Source organism: Opisthocomus hoazin, chromosome W, assembly GCF_030867145.1.
Source record: "Opisthocomus hoazin isolate bOpiHoa1 chromosome W, bOpiHoa1.hap1, whole genome shotgun sequence".
Classification (NCBI taxonomy): Eukaryota; Metazoa; Chordata; class Aves; order Opisthocomiformes; family Opisthocomidae; genus Opisthocomus; species Opisthocomus hoazin.
The window spans coordinates 3,829,021-3,850,398 of NC_134453.1; positions in this window are offsets into that span (position 1 = coordinate 3,829,021).

Sequence of the window (21,378 nt, forward strand, 5' to 3'; positions counted from 1 at the left end):
CTGGAAAGCTGTTGCTCAACCTCATGTGCCCATGGCACTGCTCGCATAGAGGCACAGAGACTGGGGCTGCTTGCTTGTCTTGCCCCCTCAAACTTCAAACTTTGTTTTGGGGGTCCGTGCCGAGCGCTTCCGGCAGCCCTGCTCTGAAATTGCGAAAGTCTGCAGATAGCTCGCAGCCAGAAAGGGCTAGCCTGGAAAGCTCTTTCTCAGCCTCATCTGCCCATGGCACTGCTCGCACAGAGGCACAGAGACTGGGGCTGCTTGCTTGTCTTGCCCCCTCAAACTTCAAACGTATCTTAGGTGGTCCGTGCCGGGCGCCTCCGGCAACCCTGCTCTGAAAATGCGAACGTCTGCAGATAGCTCGCAGCCAGAAAGGGCTAGCCTGGAAAGCTGTTGCTCAGCCTCATCTGCCCATGGCACTGCTCGCACAAAGGCACAGAGACTGGGGCTGCTTGCTTGTCTTGACCCCTCAAACTTCAAACGTTTTTTTGGTGGTCCGTGCCGGGCGCCTCCGGCAGGCCTGCTCTGAAAAAGTGAATGTCTGCAGATAGCTCGCAGGCAGAAAGAGCTAGCCTGGAAAGCTGTTGCTCAGCCTCATCTGCCCATGGCACTGCTCGCACAGAGGCACAGAGACTGGGTCTGCTTGCTTGTCTTGCCTCCTCAAAGTTCAAACTTTGTTTTGGGGGTCCGTGCCGAGTGCTTCCGGCAGCCCTGCTCTGAAATTGCGAACTTCTGCAGATAGCTCGGAGCCAGAAAGAGCTAGCCTGGAAAGCTGTTGCTCAGCCTCATCTGCCCATGGCACTGCTTGCACAGAGGCACAGAGACTGGGGCTACTTGCTTGTCTTGCCCCCTCAGACTTCAAACGTAGTTTCGGTGCTCAATGCATCGGGCCTCTGGCAGCCCTGCTCTGAAAATGCGAACGTCTGCAGATAGCTCGCAGCCAGAAAGAGCTAGCCTGGAAAGCTGTTGCTCAGCCTCATCTGCCCATGGCACTGCTCGCACAGAGGCACAGAGACTGGGGCTGCTTGCTTGTCTTGACCCCTCAAACTTCAAACGTATCTTAGCTGTTCCGTGCTGGGCGCCTCCGGGTACCCTGCTCTGAAAATGCGAACATCTGCATATAGCTCGCAGCCAGAAAGAGCTAGCCTGGAAAGCTGTTGCTCAGCCTCATCTGCCCATGGCACTGCTCGCACAGAGGCACAGAGACTGGGGCTGCTTGCTTGTCTTGCCCCCTCAAACTTCAAACGTAGCTTTAGGGGCTCGTGCAGTGTGCCTCCGGCAGCCCTGCTCTGAAAATACGAACGTCTGCAGATAGCTCGCAGCCACAAAGAGCTAGCCTGGAAAGCTGTTGCTCAGCCTCATCTGCCCATGGCACTGCTAGCACAGAGGCACAGAGACTGGGGCTGCTTGCTTGTCTTGCCCCCTCAAACTTCAAACTTAGCTTTGGGGCTCAGTGCAGGGCGACTCCGGCAGCCCTGCTCTGAAAATGCCAACGTCTGCAGATAGCTCGCAGCCAGAAAGAGCTAGCCTGGAAAGCTGTTGCTCAACCTCATCTGCCCATGGCACTGCTCGCACAGAGGCACAGAGACTGGGGCTGCTTGTTTGTCTTGCCCCCTCAAACTTCCAACGTATATTTGGGGGTCCGTGCAGGGCAACTCCGGCAGCCCTGCTCTGAAAATGCCAAAGTCTGCAGATAGCTCGCATCCAGAAAGAGCTAGCCTGGAAAGCTGTTGCTCAGCCTCATCTGCCCATGGCACTGCTCGCACAGAGGCACAGAGACTGGGGCTGCTTGCTTGTCTTGCCCCCTCAAACTTCAAACTTAGCTTAGGTGGTCCGTGCCGGGCACCTCTGGAAGCCCTGCTCTGAAAAAGTAAAACGTCTGCAGATAGCTCGCAGCCAGAAAGAGCTAGCCTGGAAAGCTGTTGCTCAGCCTCATCTGCCCATGGCACTGCTCGCACAGAGGCACAGAGACTGGGGCTGCTTGCTTGTCTTGCCCCCTCAAACTTCAAACTTAGCTTAGGTGGTCCGTGCCGGGCACCTCTGGCAGCCCTGCTCTGAAAAAGTAAAACGTCTGCAGATAGCTCGCAGCCAGAAAGAGCTAGCCTGGAAAGCTGTTGTTCAGCCTCATCTGCCCATGGCACTGCTCGCACAGAGGCACAGAGACTGGGGCTGCTTGCTTGTCTTGCCCCCTCAAACTTCAAACTTAGCTTAGGTGGTCCGTGCCGGGCACCTCTGGCAGCCCTGCTCTGAAAAAGTAAAACGTCTGCAGATAGCTTGCAACCAGAAAGAGCTAGCCTGGAAAGCTGTTGCTCAGCCTCATCTGCCCATGGCACTGCTCGCACAGAGGCACAGAGACTGGGGCTGCTTGCTTGTCTTGCCCCCTCAAACTTCAAACGTTTTTTTGGTGGTCCGTGCCGGGCGCCTCCGGCAGGCCTGCTCTGAAAAAGTGAATGTCTGCAGATAGCTCGCAGCCAGAAAGAGCTAGCCTGGAAAGCTGTTGCTCAGCCTCATCTGCCCATGGCACTGCTCGCACAGAGGCACAGAGACTGGGGCTGCTTGCTTGTCTTGCCCCACCAAACTTCAAACGTAGCTTTTGGGGCTCGTGCATGGGGCCTGCGGCAGCCCTGATCCGAAAATGCGAACGTCTGCAGATAGCACGCAGCCAGAAAGAGCTAGCCTGGAAAGCTTTTGCTCAGCCTCATCTGCCCATGGCACTGCTCGCACAGAGGCACAGAGACTGGGGCTGCTTGCTTGTCTTGCCACCTCAAACTTCACACGTATCTAGATGGTCCGTGCCAGGCGCTTCCGGCAGTGCTGCTCCGAAAATGCGAACATCTGCAGATAGCTCGCAGCCAGAAAGAGCTAGCCTGGAAAGCTGTTGCTCAGCCTCATCTGCCCATGGCACTGCTCACACAGAGGCACAGAGACTGGGGCTGCTTGCTTGTCTTGTCACCTCAAACTTCAAAGGTTGTTTTGGGGGTCCGTGCCGGGCGCCTCTGGCAGCCCTGCTCTGAAAATGCGAACGTCTGCAGATAACTCGCAGCCAGAAAGAGCTAGCCTGGAAAGGTGTTGCTCAGCCTCATCTGCCCATGGCACTGCTCGCACAGAGGCACAGAGACTGGGGGCTGCTTGCTTGTCTTGCCACCTCAAACTTCAAAAGTAGATTCGGTGCTCAGTGCATGGGACCTCCGGCAGCCCTGCTCTGGAAATGCGAACGTCTGCAGATAGCACGCAGCCAGAAAGAGCTAGCTTGGAAAGCTGTTGCTCATCCTCATCTGCCCATGGCACTGCTCGCACAGAGGCACAGAGACTGGTGCTGCTTGCTTGTCTTGCCCCCTCAAACTTCAAACTTTTTTTTGGGGGTCCGTGCCGGGCGCTTCCGGCAGCCCTGCTCTGAAAATGCGAAGGTCTGCAGATAGATCGCAGCCAGAAAGAGCTAGCCTGGAAAGCTGTTGCTCAGCCTCATCTGCCCATGGCACTGCTTGCACAGAGGCACAGAGACTGGGGCTGCTTGCTTGTCTTGCCCCCTCAAACTTCAAAAGTAGATTCGGTGCTCAATGCATGGGGCCTCCGGCAGACCTGTTCTGAAAATGCGAACGTCTGCAGATAGCTCGCAGCCAGAAAGAGTTAGCCTGGAAAGCTGTTGCTCAGCCTCATCTGCCCATGGCACTGCTCGCACACACGCACAGAGACTGGGGCTGCTTGCTTGTCTTGCCCCCTCAAACTTCAAACGTAGCTTAGGTGGTCCGTGCCGGTCGCTTCCGGCAGCCCTGCTCTGAATATGACAACGTCTGCAAACAGATCGCAGCAAGAAAGAGCTAGCCTGGAAAGCTGTTGCTCAGCCTCATCTGCCCATGGCACTGCTTGCACAGAGGCACAGAGACTGGGGCTGCTTGCTTGTCTTGCCCCCTCAGACTTCAAACGTAGATTTTGGGGCTCGTGCAGGGTGCCTACGGCATTCCTGCTCCGAAAATGCGAACGTCTGCAGATAGCTCGCAGCCAGAAAGAGCTAGCCTGGAAAGCTGTTGCTCAGCCTCATCTGCCCATGGCACTGCTCGCACAGAGGCACAGAGACTGGTGCTGCTTGCTTGTCTTGCCCCCTCAAACTTCAAACGTTTTTTGGGGGTCCGTGACTGGCGCCTCCGGCAGCCCTGCTCTGAAAATGCGAATGTCTGCAGATAGCTCGCAGCCAGAAAGAGCTAGCCTGGAAAGCTGTTGCTCAGCCTCATCTGCCCATGGCACTGCTCGCACAGAGGCACAGAGACTGGGGCTGCTTGCTTGTCTTGTCACCTCAAATTTCAAACGTACCTTTGGGAGTCCTTGCAGGGAGCCTCCGGCAGCCCTGCTCTGAAAATGCGAACGTCTGCAGACAGCTCGAGCCAGAAAGAGCTAGCCTGGAAAGCTGTTGCTCAGCCTCATCTGCCCATAGCACTGCTCGCACAGAGGCACAGAGACTGGGGCTGCTTGCTTATCTTGCCACCTCAAACTTCAAACGTAGCTTTGGGGGCTCGTGCAGGGTGCCTCCGGCAGCCCTGCTCCGAAAATGCGAATGTCTGCAGATAGCTCGCAGGCAGAAAGAGCTAGCCTGGAAAGCTGTTGCTCAGCCTCATCTGCCCATGGCACTGCTTGCACAGAGGCACAGAGACTGGGGCTGCTTGCTTGTCTTGACCCCTCAAACTTCAAACTTTGTTTTGGGGGTCCGTGCCGGGCGCCTCCGGCAGCCCTGGTCTGAAAATGCGAACGTCTGCAGATAGCTCGCAGCCAGAAAGGGCTAGCCTGGAAAGCTGTTGCTCAGCCTCATCTGCCCATGGCACTGCTCGCACAAAGGCACAGAGACTGGGGCTGCTTGCTTGTCTTGACCCCTCAAACTTCAAACGTTTTTTTGGTGGTCCGTGCCGGGCGCCTCCGGCAGGCCTGCTCTGAAAAAGTGAATGTCTGCAGATAGCTCGCAGGCAGAAAGAGCTAGCCTGGAAAGCTGTTGCTCAGCCTCATCTGCCCATGGCACTGCTCGCACAGAGGCACAGAGACTGGGTCTGCTTGCTTATCTTGCCACCTCAAACTTCAAACGTAGCTTTGGGGGCTCGTGCAGGGTGCCTCCGGCAGCCCTGCTCCGAAAATGCGAATGTCTGCAGATAGCTCGCAGCCAGAAAGAGCTAGCCTGGAAAGCTCTTGCTCAGCCTCATCTGCCCTTGGCACTGCTCGCACAGAGGCACAGAGACTGGGGCTGCTTGCTTGTCTTGCCCCCTCAACTTAAAAAGTAACTTACGTGGTCCATGCCGGGCGCTTCCGGCAGCCCTGCTCTGAAAATGCAAACATCTACAGATAGCTCGCAGCCAGAAAGAGCTAGCCTGGAAAGCTGTTGCTCAGCCTCATCTGCCCATGGCACTGCTCGCACAGAGGCACAGAGACTGGGGCTGCTTGCTTCTCTTGCCCCCTCAAACTTCAAACATATCTTAGGTGGTCCGTGCCGGGCGCCTCTGGCAGCCCTGCTGTGAAAATGCGAATGTCTGCAGAGAGCTTGCACCCATAAAGAGCTAGCCTGGAAAGCTGTTGCTCAGCCTCATCTGCCCATGGCACTGCTCGCACAGAGGCACAGAGACTGGGGCTGCTTGCCTGTCTTGCCACCTCAACTTAAAACGTCGCTTAGGTGGTCTGCGCAGGGTGCCTCCAGGAGCCCTTCCCCGAAAATGCGAACGTCTGCAGATAGCTCGCAGCCAGAAAGAGCTAGCCTGGAAAGCTGTTGCTCAGCCTCATCTGCCCATGGCACTGCTCACACAGAGGCACAGAGAGTGGGGCTGCTTGCTTGTCTTGCCACCTCAAATTTCAAACGTACCTTTGGGAGTCCTTGCAGGGAGCCTCCGGCAGCCCTGCTCCGAAAATGCGAACGTCTGCAGATAGCTCGCAGCCAGAAAGGGCTAGCCTGGAAAGCTGTTGCTCAGCCTCATCTGCCCATGACACTGCTCGCACACAGGCACAGAGACTGGGGCTGCTTGCTTGTCTTGCCCCCTCAAACTTCAAACGTATTTTTGGTCGTCCGTGCCGGGCGCTTCCGGCAGCCCTGCTCTGAATATGCGAACGTCTGCAGATAGATCGCAGCCAGAAAGAGCTAGCCTGGAAAGCTGTTGCTCAGCCTCATCTGCTCATGGCACTGCTGGCACAGAGGCACAGAGATTGGGGCTGCTTGCTTGTCTTGCCCCCTCAAACTTCAAACGTTTTTTTGGGGGTCCGTGACGAGCGCCTCCGGCAGCCCTGCTCTGAAAATGCGAACGTCTGCAGATAGCTCGCAGCCAGAAAGAGCTAGCCTGGAAAGCTGTTGCTCAGCCTCATCTGCCCATGGCACTGCTCGCATAGAGGCACAGAGACTGGGGCTGTTTTCTTGTCTTCTCACCTCAAACTTCAAACGTAGCTTTGGGGGCTCGTGCAGGGTGCCTCCGGCAGCCCTGCTCTGAAAATGCTAACGTGTGCAGATAGATCGCAGCCAGAAAGAGCTAGCCTGGAAAGCTGTTGCTCAGCCTCATCTACCCATGGCACTGCTCACACAGAGGCACAGAGACTGGTGCTGCTTGCTTGTCTTGACCCCTCAAACTTCAAACGTATCTTAGGTGGTCCGTGCCGGGCGCCTCCGGCAACCCTGCTCTGAAAATGCGAACTTCTGCAGAGAGCTCGCAGCCAGAAAGAGCTAGCCTGGAAAGCTATTGCTCAGCCTCATCTGCCCATGGCACTGCTCGCACAGAGGCACAGAGACTGGGGCTGTTTGGTTGTCTTGTCACCTCAAATTTCAAACGTACCTTTGGGAGTCCGTGCAGGGTTCCTCCGGCAGCCCTGCTCCGAAAATGCTAACGTCTGCAGATAGCTCGCAGCCAGAAAGAGCTAGCCTGGAAAGCTGTTGCTCAGCCTTATCTGCCCATGGCACTGCTAGCACAGAGGCACAGAGACTGGGGCCGCTTGCTTGTCTTGGCCCCTCAAACTTCAAACTTAGCTTTGGGGGTCCGTGCACGGCGCCTCCGGCAGCCCTGCTCTGAAAATGCCAACGTCTGCAGATAGCTCGCAGCCAGAAAGAGCTAGCCTGGAAAGCTGTTGCTCAGCCTCATCTGCCCATGGCACTGCTCGCACAGAGGCACAGAGACTGGGGCTGCTTGCTTGTCTTCTCACCTCAAATTTCAAACGTACCTTTGGGAGTCCTTGCAAGGAGCCTCCGGCAGCCCTGCTACGAAAATGCGAACGTCTGCAGATAGCTCGCAGGCAGAAAGAGCTAGCCTGGAAAGCTGTTGCTCAGCCTCATCTGCCCATGGCACTGCTCGCACAGAGGCACAGAGACTGGGGCTGCTTGCTTGTCTTGCCCCCTCAAACTTCAACGTAGCTTTGGAGGCTCGCGCAGGGTGCCTCCAGCAGCCCTGCTCTGAAAATGCGAACGTCTGCAGATAGCTCGCAGCCAGAAAGAGCTAGCCTGGAAAGCTGTCGCTCAGCCTCATCTGCCCGCGGCACTGCTCGCACAGAGGCACAGAGACTGGGGCTGCTTGCATGTCTTCACCCCTCAAACTTCCAACGTTGTTTTAGGGGTCCATGCCGGGCGTCTCCGGCAGCCCTGCTCTGAAAATGCCAACGTCTGCAGATAGCTCGCAGCCAGAAAGAGCTAGCCTGGAAAGCTGTTGCTCAGCCTCATCTGCCCATGGCACTGCTCGCACAGAGGCACAGAGACTAGGGCTGCTTGCTTGTCTTGCCCCCTCAAACTTCAAAAGTAACTTCGGTGCTCAATGCATGTGGCCTCCGTCAGCCCTGCTCTGAAAATGCGAACGTCTGCAGATAGCTTGCAGCCAGAAAGAGGTAGCCTGGAAAGCTGTTGCTCAGCCTCATCTGCCCATGGCACTGCTTGCACAGAGGCACAGAGACTGGGGCTGCTTGCTTGTCTTGCCCCCTCAAACTTCAAAAGTATATTCGGTGCTCAATGCATGGGGCCTCCGGCAGCCCTGTTCTGAAAATGCGAACGTCTGCAGATAGCTCGCAGCCAGAAAGAGCTAGCCTGGAAAGCTGTTGCTCAGCCTCATCTGCCCATGGCACTGCTCGCACAGAGGCACAGAGACTGGTGCTGCTTGCTTGTCTTGCCACCTCAAACTTCAAACGTAGCTTAGGTGGTCCGTGCCGGGCGCTTCTGGCAGCCCTACTCTGAAAATGCGAACGTCTGCAGATAGATCGCAGCCAGAAAGAGCTAGCCTGGAAAGCTGTTGCTCAGCCTCATCTGCCCATGGCACTGCTCGCACAGAGGCACAGAGACTGGTGCTGCTTGCTTGTCTTGCCCCCTCAAACTTCAAACGTTTTTTGGGGGTCCGTGACTGGCGCCTCCGCCAGCCCTGCTCTGAAAATGCGAATGTCTGCAGATAGCTAGCAGCCAGAAAGAGCTAGCCTGGAAAGCTGTTGCTCAGCCTCATCTGCCCATGGCACTGCTCGCACAGAGGCACAGAGACTGGGGCTGCTTGCTTGTCTTGTCACCTCAAATTTCAAACGTACCTTTGGGAGTCCTTGCAGGGAGCCTCCGGCAGCCCTGCTCTGAAAATGCGAACGTCTGCAGACAGCTCGAGCCAGAAAGAGCTAGCCTGGAAAGCTGTTGCTCAGCCTCATCTGCCCATAGCACTGCTCGCACAGAGGCACAGAGACTGGGGCTGCTTGCTTGTCTTGTCACCTCAAATTTCAAACGTACCTTTGGGAGTCCTTGCAGGGAGCCTCCGGCAGCCCTGCTCTGAAAATGCGAACGTCTGCAGATAGATCGCAGCCAGAAAGAGCTAGCCTGGAAAGCTGTTGCTCAGCCTCATCTGCCCATGGCACTGCTCACACAGAGGCACAGAGACTGGGGCTGCTTGCTTGTCTTGCCCCCTCAAACTTCAAACGTAGCTTAGGTGGTCCGTGCCGGTCGCTTCCGGCAGCCCTTCTCTGAATATGCGAACGTCTGCAGATAGATCGCAGCCAGAAAGAGCTAGCCTGGAAAGCTGTTGCTCAGCCTCATCTGCCCATGGCACTGCTTGCACAGAGGCACAGAGACTGGCGGCTGCTTGCTTGTCTTGCCCCCTCAGACTTCAAACGTAGATTTTGGGGCTCGTGCAGGGTGCCTACGGCATCCCTGCTCTGAAAATGCCAACGTCTGCAGATAGCTCGCAGCCAGAAACAGCTAGCCTGGAAAGCTGTTGCTCAGCCTCATCTGCCCATGGCACTGCTCGCACAGAGGCACAGAGACTGGTGCTGCTTCCTTGTCTTGCCCCCTCAAACTTCAAAAGTTGTTTTGAGGGTCCGTGACTGGCGCCTCCGGTAGCCCTGCTCTGAAAATGCGAACGTCTGCAGATAGCTCGCAGCCAGAAAGAGCTAGCCTGGAAAGCTGTTGCTCAGCCTCATCTGCCCATGGCACTGCTCGCACAGAGGCACAGAGACTGGGGCTGCTTGCTTGTCTTGTCACCTCAAATTTCAAACGTACCTTTGGGAGTCCGTGCAGGGTTCCTCCGGCAGCCCTACTCCGAAAATGCTAACGTCTGCAGATAGCTCGCAGCCAGAAAGAGCTAGCCTGGAAAGCTGTTGCTCAGCCTCATCTGCCCATGGCACTGCTCGCACAGAGGCACAGAGACTGGGGCCGCTTGCTTGTCTTGCCCCCTCAAACTTCAAACTTAGCTTAAGTGGTCCGTGCCGGGCGTCTCGGGCAGCCCTGCTCTGAAAATGTAAATCGTCTGCAGATAGCTCGCAGCCAGAAAGAGGTAGCCTGGAAAGCTGTTGCTCAGCCTCATCTGCCCATGGCACTGCTCGCACAGAGGCACAGAGACTGGGGCTGCTTGCTTGTGTTGCCCCCTCAAACTTCAAACGTAGCTTAGGTGGTCCGTGCCGGGTGCCTCCGGCAGCGCTGCTCTGAAAATGCGAACGTCTGCAGATAGCTCGCAGCCAGAAAGAGCTAGCCTGGAAAGCTGTTGCTCAGCCTCATCTGCCCATGGCACTGCTCGCACACAGGCACAGAGACTGGGGCTGCTTGCTTGTCTTGCCCCCTCAACTTAAAAAGTAACTTACGTGGTCCATGCCGGGCGCTTCCGGCAGCCCTGCTCTGAAAATGCGAACGTGTGCAGATAGCTCGCAGCCAGAAAGAGCTAGCCTGGAAAGCTGTTGCTCAGCCTCATCTGCCCATGGCACTGCTCGCACAGAGGCACAGAGACTGGGGCTGCTTGCTTCTCTTGCCCCCTCAAACTTCAAACTTAGCTTAGGTGGTCCGTGCCGGGCGCCTCTGGCAGCCCTGCTGTGAAAATGCGAATGTCTGCAGATAGCTTGCACCCATAAAGAGCTAGCCTGGAAAGCTGTTGCTCAGCCTCATCTGCCCATGGCACTGCTCGCACAGAGGCACAGAGACTGGGGCTGCTTGCCTGTCTTGCCACCTCAACTTAAAACGTCGCTTAGGTGGTCTGCGCAGGGTGCCTCCAGGAGCCCTTCCCCGAAAATGCGAACGTCTGCAGATAGCTCGCAGCCAGAAAGAGCTAGCCTGGAAAGCTGTTGCTCAGCCTCATCTGCTCATGGCACTGCTGGCACAGAGGCACAGAGATTGGGGCTGCTTGCTTGTCTTGCCCCCTCAAACTTCAAACGTTGTTTTGGGGGTCCGTGACGGGCGCCTCCGGCAGCCCTGCTCTGAAAATGCGAACGTCTGCAGATAGCTCGCAGCCAGAAAGAGCTAGCCTGGAAAGCTGTTGCTCAGCCTCATCTGCCCATGGCACTGCTCGCATAGAGGCACAGAGACTGGGGCTGTTTTCTTGTCTTCTCACCTCAAACTTCCAACGTATATTTGGAGATCCGTGCAGGGGGCCTCCAGCAGCCCTGCTCTGAAAATGCGAACGTCTGCAGATAGCTCGCAGCCAGAAAGAGCTAGCCTGGAAAGCTCTTTCTCAGCCTCATCTGCCCATGGCACTGCTCGCACAGAGGCACAGAGACTGGGGCTGCTTGCTTGTCTTGCCCCCTCAAACTTCAAACTTAGCTTAGGTGGTCCGTGCCGGGCACCTCTGGCAGCCCTGCTCTAAAAATGTAAAAAGTCTGCAGATAGCTCGCAGCCAGAAAGAGCTAGCCTGGAAAGCTGTTGCTCAGCCTCATCTGCCCATGGCACTGCTCGCACAGAGGCACAGAGACTAGGGCTGCTTGCTTGTCTTGACCCCTCAAACTTCAAAAGTAAGTTCGGTGCTCAATGCATGTGACCTCCGGCAGCCCTGCTCTGAAAATGCGAACGTCTGCAGATAGCTCGCAGCCAGAAAGAGCTAGCCTGGAAAGCTGTTGCTCAGCCTCATCTGCCCATGGCACTGCTCGCACAGAGGCACAGAGACTGGGGCTGCTTGCTTGTCTTGACCCCTCAAACTTCAAACGTAGCTTAGGTGGTCCGTGCTGGGCGCCTCCGTTTACCCTGCTCTGAAAATGTAAATCGTCTGCAGATAGCTCGCAGCCAGAAAGAGCTAGCCTGGAAAGCTGTTGCTCAGCCTCATCTGCCCATGGCACTGCTCGCACAGAGGCACAGAGACTGGGGCTGCTTGCTTGTCTTGCCACCTCAAACTTCAAACGTAGCTTACGTGGTCCGTGCCGGGCGCCTCTGGCAGCCCTGCTCTGAAAATGCGAACATATGCAGATAGATCGAGCCAGAAAGAGCTAGCCTGGAAAGCTGTTGCTCAGCCTCATCTGCCCATGGCACTGCTCGCACAGAGGCACAGAGACTGGGGCTGCTTGCTTGTCTTGCCCCCTCAAACTTCAAACGTAGCTTTGGGGGCTCGCGCAGGGTGGCTCCGGCAGCCCTGCTCTGAAAATGCGAACGTCTGCAGATAGCTCGCAGCCAGAAAGAGCTAGCCTGGAAAGCTGTTGCTCAGCCTCATCTGCCCATGGCACTGCTAGCACAGAGGCACAGAGACTGGGGCTGCTTGCATGTCTTCACCCCTCAAACTTCAAACGTTGTTTTGGGGGTCCGTGCCGGGCGTCTCCGGCAGCCCTGCTCTGAAAATGCCAACGTGTGCAGATAGCTCGCAGCCAGAAAGAGCTAGCCTGGAAAGCTGTTGCTCAGCCTCATCTGCCCATGGCACTGCTCGCACAGAGGCACAGAGACTGGGGCTGCTTGCTTGTCTTGCCACCTCAAACTTCAAACGTAGCTTAGGTGGTCCGTGCCGGGCGCCTCCTGCAGCCCTGCTCTGAAAATGCGAACATATGCAGATAGATCGAGCCAGAAAGAGCTAGCCTGGAAAGCTGTTGCTCAGCCTCATCTGCCCATGGCACTGCTCGCACAGAGGCACAGAGACTGGGGCTGCTTGCTTGTCTTGCCCCCTCAAACTTCAAACGTAGCATTGGGGGCTCGCGCAGGGTGCCTCCGGCAGCCCTGCTCTGAAAATGCGAACATCTGCAGATAGCTCGCAGCCAGAAAGAGTTAGCCTGGAAAGCTGTTGCTCAGCCTCATCTGCCCATGGCACTGCTCGCACAGAGGCACAGAGACTGGGACTGCTTGCTTGTCTTGCCCCCTCAAACTTCAAAATTAACTTAGGTGGTCCGTGCCGGGCACCTCCGTCAGCCCTGCTCTGAAAATGCCAAAGTCTGCAGATAGCTCGCATCCAGAAAGAGCAAGCCTGGAAAGCTGTTGCTCAGCCTCATCTGCCCATGGCACTGCTCGCACAGAGGCACAGAGACTGGGGCTGCTTGCTTGTCTTGCCCCCTCAAACTTCAAACATTTTTTTGGTGGTCCGTGCAGGGCGCCTCCAGCAGGCCTGCTCTGAAAAAGTGAATCTCTGCAGATAGCTCGCAGCCAGAAAGAGCTAGCCTGGAAAGCTGTTGCTCAGCCTCATCTGCCCATGGCACTGCTCGCACAGAGGCACAGAGACTGGGGCTGCTTGCTTGTCTTGCCCCCTCAAACTTCAAACGTATATTTGGAGGTCCGTGCAGGGGGCCTCCGGCAGCCCTGGTCTGAAAATGCCAACGTCTGCAGATAGCTCGCAGCCAGAAAGAGCTAGCCTGGAAAGCTCTTTCTCAGCCTCATCTGCCCATGGCACTGCTCGCACAGAGGCACAGAGACTGGGGCTGCTTGCTTGTCTTGCCACCTCAAACTTCAAACGTAGCTTACGTGGTCCGTGCCGGGCGCCTCTGGCAGCCCTGCTCTGAAAATGCGAACATATGCAGATAGATCGAGCCAGAAAGAGCTAGCCTGGAAAGCTGTTGCTCAGCCTCATCTGCCCATGGCACTGCTCGCACAGAGGCACAGAGACTGGGGCTGCTTGCTTGTCTTGCCCCCTCAAACTTCAAACGTAGCTTTGGGGGCTCGCGCAGGGTGGCTCCGGCAGCCCTGCTCTGAAAATGCGAACGTCTGCAGATAGCTCGCAGCCAGAAAGAGCTAGCCTGGAAAGCTGTTGCTCAGCCTCATCTGCCCATGGCACTGCTAGCACAGAGGCACAGAGACTGGGGCTGCTTGCATGTCTTCACCCCTCAAACTTCAAACGTTGTTTTGGGGGTCCGTGCCGGGCGTCTCCGGCAGCCCTGCTCTGAAAATGCCAACGTGTGCAGATAGCTCGCAGCCAGAAAGAGCTAGCCTGGAAAGCTGTTGCTCAGCCTCATCTGCCCATGGCACTGCTCGCACAGAGGCACAGAGACTGGGGCTGCTTGCTTGTCTTGCCACCTCAAACTTCAAACGTAGCTTAGGTGGTCCGTGCCGGGCGCCTCCTGCAGCCCTGCTCTGAAAATGCGAACATATGCAGATAGATCGAGCCAGAAAGAGCTAGCCTGGAAAGCTGTTGCTCAGCCTCATCTGCCCATGGCACTGCTCGCACAGAGGCACAGAGACTGGGGCTGCTTGCTTGTCTTGCCCCCTCAAACTTCAAACGTAGCATTGGGGGCTCGCGCAGGGTGCCTCCGGCAGCCCTGCTCTGAAAATGCGAACATCTGCAGATAGCTCGCAGCCAGAAAGAGTTAGCCTGGAAAGCTGTTGCTCAGCCTCATCTGCCCATGGCACTGCTCGCACAGAGGCACAGAGACTGGGACTGCTTGCTTGTCTTGCCCCCTCAAACTTCAAAATTAACTTAGGTGGTCCGTGCCGGGCACCTCCGTCAGCCCTGCTCTGAAAATGCCAAAGTCTGCAGATAGCTCGCATCCAGAAAGAGCAAGCCTGGAAAGCTGTTGCTCAGCCTCATCTGCCCATGGCACTGCTCGCACAGAGGCACAGAGACTGGGGCTGCTTGCTTGTCTTGCCCCCTCAAACTTCAAACATTTTTTTGGTGGTCCGTGCAGGGCGCCTCCAGCAGGCCTGCTCTGAAAAAGTGAATCTCTGCAGATAGCTCGCAGCCAGAAAGAGCTAGCCTGGAAAGCTGTTGCTCAGCCTCATCTGCCCATGGCACTGCTCGCACAGAGGCACAGAGACTGGGGCTGCTTGCTTTTCTTGCCCCCTCAAACTTCAAACGTATATTTGGAGGTCCGTGCAGGGGGCCTCCGGCAGCCCTGGTCTGAAAATGCCAACGTCTGCAGATAGCTCGCAGCCAGAAAGAGCTAGCCTGGAAAGCTCTTTCTCAGCCTCATCTGCCCATGGCACTGCTCGCACAGAGGCACAGAGACTGGGGCTGCTTGCTTGTCTTGCCCCCTCAAACTTCAAACTTAGCTTAGGTGGTCCGTGCCGGGCACCTCTGGCAGCCCTGCTCTAAAAATGTAAAAAGTCTGCAGATAGCTCGCAGCCAGAAAGAGCTAGCCTGGAAAGCTATTGCTCAGCCTCATCTGCCCATGGCACTGCTCGCACAGAGGCACAGAGACTAGGGCTGCTTGCTTGTCTTGACCCCTCAAACTTCAAAAGTAAGTTCGGTGCTCAATGCATGTGACCTCCGGCAGCCCTGCTCTGAAAATGCGAACGTCTGCAGATAGCTCGCATCCAGAAAGAGCTAGCCTGGAAAGCTGTTGCTCAGCCTCATCTGCCCATGGCACTGCTCGCACAGAGGCACACAGACTGGGGCTGCTTGCTTGTCTTGCCCCCTCAAACTTCAAACTTAGCTTAGGTGGTCCGAGCCGGGCACCTCTGGCAGCCCTGCTCTGAAAATGTAAAACGTCTGCAGATAGCTGGCAGCCAGAAAGAGCTAGCCTGGAAAGCTGTTGCTCAGCCTCATCTGCCCATGGCACTGCTCGCACAGAGGCACAGAGACTGGGGCTGCTTGCTTGTCTTGCCCCACCAAACTTCAAACGTTTTTTTGGTGGTCCGTGCCGGGCGCCTCCAGCAGGCCTGCTCTGAAAAAGTGAATGTCTGCAGATAGCTTGCAGCCAGAAAGAGCTAGCCTGGAAAGCTGTTGCTCAGCCTCATCTGCCCATGGCACTGCTCGCACAGAGGCACAGAGACTGGGGCTGCTTGCTTGTCTTGACCCCTCAAACTTCAAACGTAGCTTAGGTGGTCCGTGCTGGGCGCCTCCGGCTACCCTGCTCTGAAAATGTAAATCGTCTGCAGATAGCTCGCAGCCAGAAAGAGCTAGCCTGGAAAGCTGTTGCTCAGCCTCATCTGCCCATGGCACTGCTCGCACAGAGGCACAGAGACTGGGGCTGCTTGCTTGTCTTACCCCCTCAGACTTCAAACTTAGCTTAGGTGGTCCGAGCCGGGCACCTCTGGCAGCCCTGCTCTGAAAATGTAAAACGTCTGAAGATAGCTCGCAGCCAGAAAGAGCTAGCCTGGAAAGCTGTTGCTCAGCCTCATCTGCCCATGGCACTGCTCGCACAGAGGCACAGAGACTGGGGCTGCTTGCTTGTCTTGCCCCACCAAACTTCAAACGTTTTTTTGCTGGTCCGTGCCGGGCGCCTCCAGCAGGCCTGCTCTGAAAATGTAAAACGTCTGCAGATAGCTCGCAGCCAGAAAGAGCTAGCCTGGAAAGCTGTTGCTCAGCCTCATCTGCCCATGGCACTGCTCGCACAGAGGCACAGAGACTGGGGCTGCTTGCTTGTCTTGCCACCTCAAACTTCAAACGTAGCTTACGTGGTCCGTGCCGGGCGCCTCTGGCAGCCCTGCTCTGAAAATGCGAACATATGCAGATAGATCGAGCCAGAAAGAGCTAGCCTGGAAAGCTGTTGCTCAGCCTCATCTGCCCATGGCACTGCTCGCACAGAGGCACAGAGACTGGGGCTGCTTGCTTGTCTTGCCCCCTCAAACTTCAAATGTAGATTTGGGGGCTCGCGCAGGGTGGCTCCGGCAGCCCTGCTCTGAAAATGCGAACGTCTGCAGATAGCTCGCAGCCAGAAAGAGCTAGCCTGGAAAGCTGTTGCTCAGCCTCATCTGCCCATGGCACTGCTCGCACAGAGGCACAGAGACTGGGGCTGCTTGCTTGTCTTGCCCCCTCAAACTTCATACTTAGCTTAGGTGGTCCGAGCCGGGCACCTCTGGCAGCCCTGCTCTGAAAATGTAAAACGTCTGCAGATAGCTCGCAGGCAGAAAGAGCTAGCCTGGAAAGCTGTTGCTCAGCCTCATCTGCCCATGGCACTGCTCGCACAGAGGCACAGAGACTGGGGCTGCTTGCTTGTCTTGCCACACCAAACTTCAAACGTTTTTTTGGTGGTCCGTGCCGGGCGCCTCCAGCAGGCCTGCTCTGAAAAAGTGAATGTCTGCAGATAGCTTGCAGCCAGAAAGAGCTAGCCTGGAAAGCTGTTGCTCAGCCTCATCTGCCCATGGCACTGCTCGCACAGAGGCACAGAGACTGGGGCTGCTTGCTTGTCTTGACCCCTCAAACTTCAAACGTAGCTTAGGTGGTCCGTGCTGGGCGCCTCCGGCTACCCTGCTCTGAAAATGTAAATCGTCTGCAGATAGCTCGCAGCCAGAAAGAGCTAGCCTGGAAAGCTGTTGCTCAGCCTCATCTGCCCATGGCACTGCTCGCACAGAGGCACAGAGACTGGGGCTGCTTGCTTGTCTTGCCACCTCAAACTTCAAACGTAGCTTAGGTGGTCCGTGCCGGGCGCCTCTGGCAGCCCTGCTCTGAAAATGCGAACATATGCAGATAGATCGAGCCAGAAAGAGCTAGCCTGGAAAGCTGTTGCTCAGCCTCATCTGCCCATGGCACTGCTCGCACAGAGGCACAGAGACTGGGGCTGCTTGCTTGTCTTGCCCCCTCAAACTTCAAACGTAGCTTTGGGGGCTCGCGCAGGGTGCCTCCGGCAGTCCTGCTCTGGAAATGCGAACGTCTGCAGATAGCTCGCAGCCAGAAAGAGCTAGCCTGGAAAGCTGTTGCTCAGCCTCATCTGCCCATGGCACTGCTAGCACAGAGGCACAGAGACTGGGGCTGCTTGCATGTCTTCACCCCTCAAACTTCAAACGTTGTTTTGGGGGTCCGTGCCGGGCGTCTCCGGCAGCCCTGCTCTGAAAATGCCAACGTGTGCAGATAGCTCGCAGCCAGAAAGAGCTAGCCTGGAAAGCTGTTGCTCAGCCTCATCTGCCCATGGCACTGCTCGCACAGAGGCACAGAGACTGGGGCTGCTTGCTTGTCTTGCCCCCTCAAACTTCAAACGTAGCATTGGGGGCTCGCGCAGGGTGCCTCCGTCAGCCCTGCTCTGAAAATGCGAACATCTGCAGATAGCTCGCAGCCAGAAAGAGTTAGCCTGGAAAGCTGTTGCTCAGCCTCATCTGCCCATGGCACTGCTCGCACAGAGGCACAGAGACTGGGGCTGCTTGCTTGTCTTGCCACCTCAAACTTCAAACGTAGCTTAGGTGGTCCGTGCCGGGCACCTCTGTCAGCCCTGCTCTGAAAATGCGAACGTCTGCAGATAGCTTGCAGCCAGAAAGAGCTAGCCTGGAAAGCTGTTGCTCAGCCTCATCTGCCCATGGCACTGCTCGCACAGAGGCACAGAGACTGGGGCTGCTTGCTTGTCTTGCCACCTCAAACTTCAAACGTTTTTTTTGTGGTCCGTGCCGGGCGCCTCCAGCAGGCCTGCTCTGAAAAAGTGAATGTCTGCAGATAGCTCGCAGCCAGATAGAGCTAGCCTGGAAAGCTGTTGCTCAGCCTCATCTGCCCATGGCACTGCTCGCACAGAGGCACAGAGACTGGGGCTGCTTGCTTGTCTTGCCACCTCAAACTTCAAACGTAGCTTAGGTGGTCCGTGCCGGGCGCCTCTGGCAGCCCTGCTCTGAAAATGCGAACATATGCAGATAGATCGAGCCAGAAAGAGCTAGCCTGGAAAGCTGTTGCTCAGCCTCATCTGCCCATGGCACTGCTCGCACAGAGGCACAGAGACTGGGGCTGCTTGCTTGTCTTGCCCCCTCAAACTTCAAACGTAGCATTGGGGGCTCGCGCAGGGTGCCTCCGGCAGCCCTGCTCTGAAAATGCCAAAGTCTGCAGATAGCTCGCATCCAGAAAGAGCAAGCCTGGAAAGCTGTTGCTCAGCCTCATCTGCCCATGGCACTGCTCGCACAGAGGCACAGAGACTGGGGCTGCTTGCTTGTCTTGCCACCTCAAACTTCAAACTTAACTTAGGTGGTCCGTGCCGGGCACCTCTGGAAGCCCTGCTCTTAAAATGTAAAACGTCTGCAGATAGCTCGCAGCCAGAAAGAGCTAGCCTGGAAAGCTGTTGCTCAGCCTCATCTGCCCATGGCACTACTAGCACAGAGGCACAGAGACTGGGGCTGCTTGCTTGTCTTGACCCCTCAAACTTCAAACGTATATTTGGGGGTCCGTGCCGGGCGTCCCCGGCAGCCCTGCTCTGAAAATACGAACGTGTGCAGATAGCTCGCAGCCAGAAAGAGCTAGCCTGGAAAGCTGTTGCTCAGCCTCATGTGCCCATGGCACTGCTCGCACAGAGGCACAGAGACTGGGGCTGCTTGCTTGTCTTGCCCCACCAAACTTCAAACGTTGCTTTGTGGGTTCGTGCAGGGCGCCTCCGGCAGCCCTTCTCTGAAAATGCCAACGTCTGCAGATAGCTCGCAGCCAGAAAGTGCTAGCCTGCAAAGCTCTTTCTCAGCCTCATCTGCCCATGGCACTGCTCGCACAGAGGCACAGAGACTGGGGCTGCTTGCTTGTCTTGCCCCCTCAAACTTCCAACGTATATTTGGGGGTCCGTGCAGGGCGTCTCCGGCAACCCTGCTATGAAAATGCGAACGTCTGCAGATAGCTCGCAGCCAGAAAGAGCTAGCCTGGAAAGCTGTTGCTCAGCCTCATCTGCCCATGGCACTGCTCGCACAGAGGCACAGAGACTGGGACTGCTTGCTTGTGTTGCCCCCTCAAACTTCAAACGTAGCTTAGGTGGTCTGTGCCGGTCACCTCTGGCAGCCCTGCTCTAAAAATGTAAAACATCTGCAGATAGCTCGCAGCCAGAAAGAGCTAGCCTGGAAAGCTGTTGCTCAGCCTCATCTGCCCATGGCACTGCTCGCACAGAGGCACAGAGACTGGGGCTGCTTGCTTGTCTTGCCACCTCAAACTTCAAACGTAGCTTACGTGGTCCGTGCCGGGCGCCTCTGGCAGCCCTGCTCTGAAAATGCGAACATATGCAGATAGATCGAGCCAGAAAGAGCTAGCCTGGAAAGCTGTTGCTCAGCCTCATCTGCCCATGGCACTGCTCGCACAGAGGCACAGAGACTGGGGCTGCTTGCTTGTCTTGCCCCCTCAAACTTCAAACGTAGCTTTGGGGGCTCGCGCAGGGTGGCTCCGGCAGCCCTGCTCTGAAAATGCGAACGTCTGCAGATAGCTCGCAACCAGAAAGAGCTAGCCTGGAAAGCTGTTGCTCAGCCTCATCTGCCCATGGCACTGCTAGCACAGAGGCACAGAGACTGGGGCTGCTTGCATGTCTTCACCCCTCAAACTTCAAACGTTGTTTTGGGGGTCCGTGCCGGGCGTCTCCCGCAGCCCTGCTCTGAAAATGCGAACGTCTGCAGATAGCTCGCAGCCAGAAAGAGCTAGCCTGGAAAGCTGTTGCTCAGCCTCATCTGCCCATGGCACTGCTCGCACAGAGGCACAGAGACTGGGGCTGCTTGCTTGTCTTGCCACCTCAAACTTCAAACGTAGCTTAGGTGGTCCGTGCCGGGCGCCTCCTGCAGCCCTGCTCTGAAAATGCGAACATATGCAGATAGATCGAGCCAGAAAGAGCTAGCCTGGAAAGCTGTTGCTCAGCCTCATCTGCCCATGGCACTGCTCGCACAGAGGCACAGAGACTGGGGCTGCTTGCTTGTCTTGCCCCCTCAAACTTCAAACGTAGATTTGGGGGCTCGCGCAGGGTGCCTCCGGCAGCCCTGCTCTGAAAATGCGAACATCTGCAGATAGCTCGCAGCCAGAAAGAGTTAGCCTGGAAAGCTGTTGCTCAGCCTCATCTGCCCATGGCACTGCTCGCACAGAGGCACAGAGACTGGGACTGCTTGCTTGTCTTGCCCCCTCAAACTTCAAAATTAACTTAGGTGGTCCGTGCCGGGCACCTTCGTCAGCCCTGCTCTGAAAATGCCAAAGTCTGCAGATAGCTCGCATCCAGAAAGAGCAAGCCTGGAAAGCTGTTGCTCAGCCTCATCTGCCCATGGCACTGCTCGCACAGAGGCACAGAGACTGGGGCTGCTTGCTTGTCTTGCCCCCTCAAACTTCAAACATTTTTTTGGTGGTCCGTGCAGGGCGCCTCCAGCAGGCCTGCTCTGAAAAAGTGAATCTCTGCAGATAGCTCGCAGCCAGAAAGAGCTTGCCTGGAAAGCTGTTGCTCAGCCTCATCTGCCCATGGCACTGCTAGCACAGAGGCACAGAGACTGAGGCTGCTTGCTTGTCTTGACCCCTCAAACTTCAAACGTTGTTTTGGGGGTCCGTGCCAGGCGCCTCCGGCAGCCCTGCTCTGAAAATGCGAACGTGTGCAGATAGCTCGCATCCAGAAAGAGCTAGCCTGGAAAGCTGTTGCTCAGCCTCATCTGCCCATGGCACTGCTCGCACAGAGGCACAGAGACTGGGGCTGCTTGCTTGTCTTGCCCCCTCAAACTTCAAACGTAGCTTAGGTGGTCTGTGCCGGTCACCTCTGGCAGCCCTGCTCTAAAAATGTAGAACATCTGCAGATAGCTCGCAGCCAGAAAGAGTTAGCCTGGAAAGCTGTTGCTCAGCCTCATCTGCCCATGGCACTGCTCGCACAGAGGCACAGAGACTGGGGCTGCTTGCTTGTCTTGCCCCCTCAAACTTCAAACGTAGCTTTGGGGGTCCGTGCCGGGCGCCTCCAGCAGGCCTGCTCTGAAAAAGTGAATGTCTGCAGATAGCTCGCAGGCAGAAAGAGCTAGCCTGGAAAGCTGTTGCTCAGCCTCATCTGCCCATGGCACTGCTAGCACAGAGGCACAGAGACTGGGGCTGCTTGCTTGTCTTGCCACCTCAAACTTCAAACGTAGCTTAGGTGGTCCGTGCTGGGCGCCTCAGGCTACCCTGCTCTGAAAATGCGAACGTCTGCAGATAGCTCGCAGCA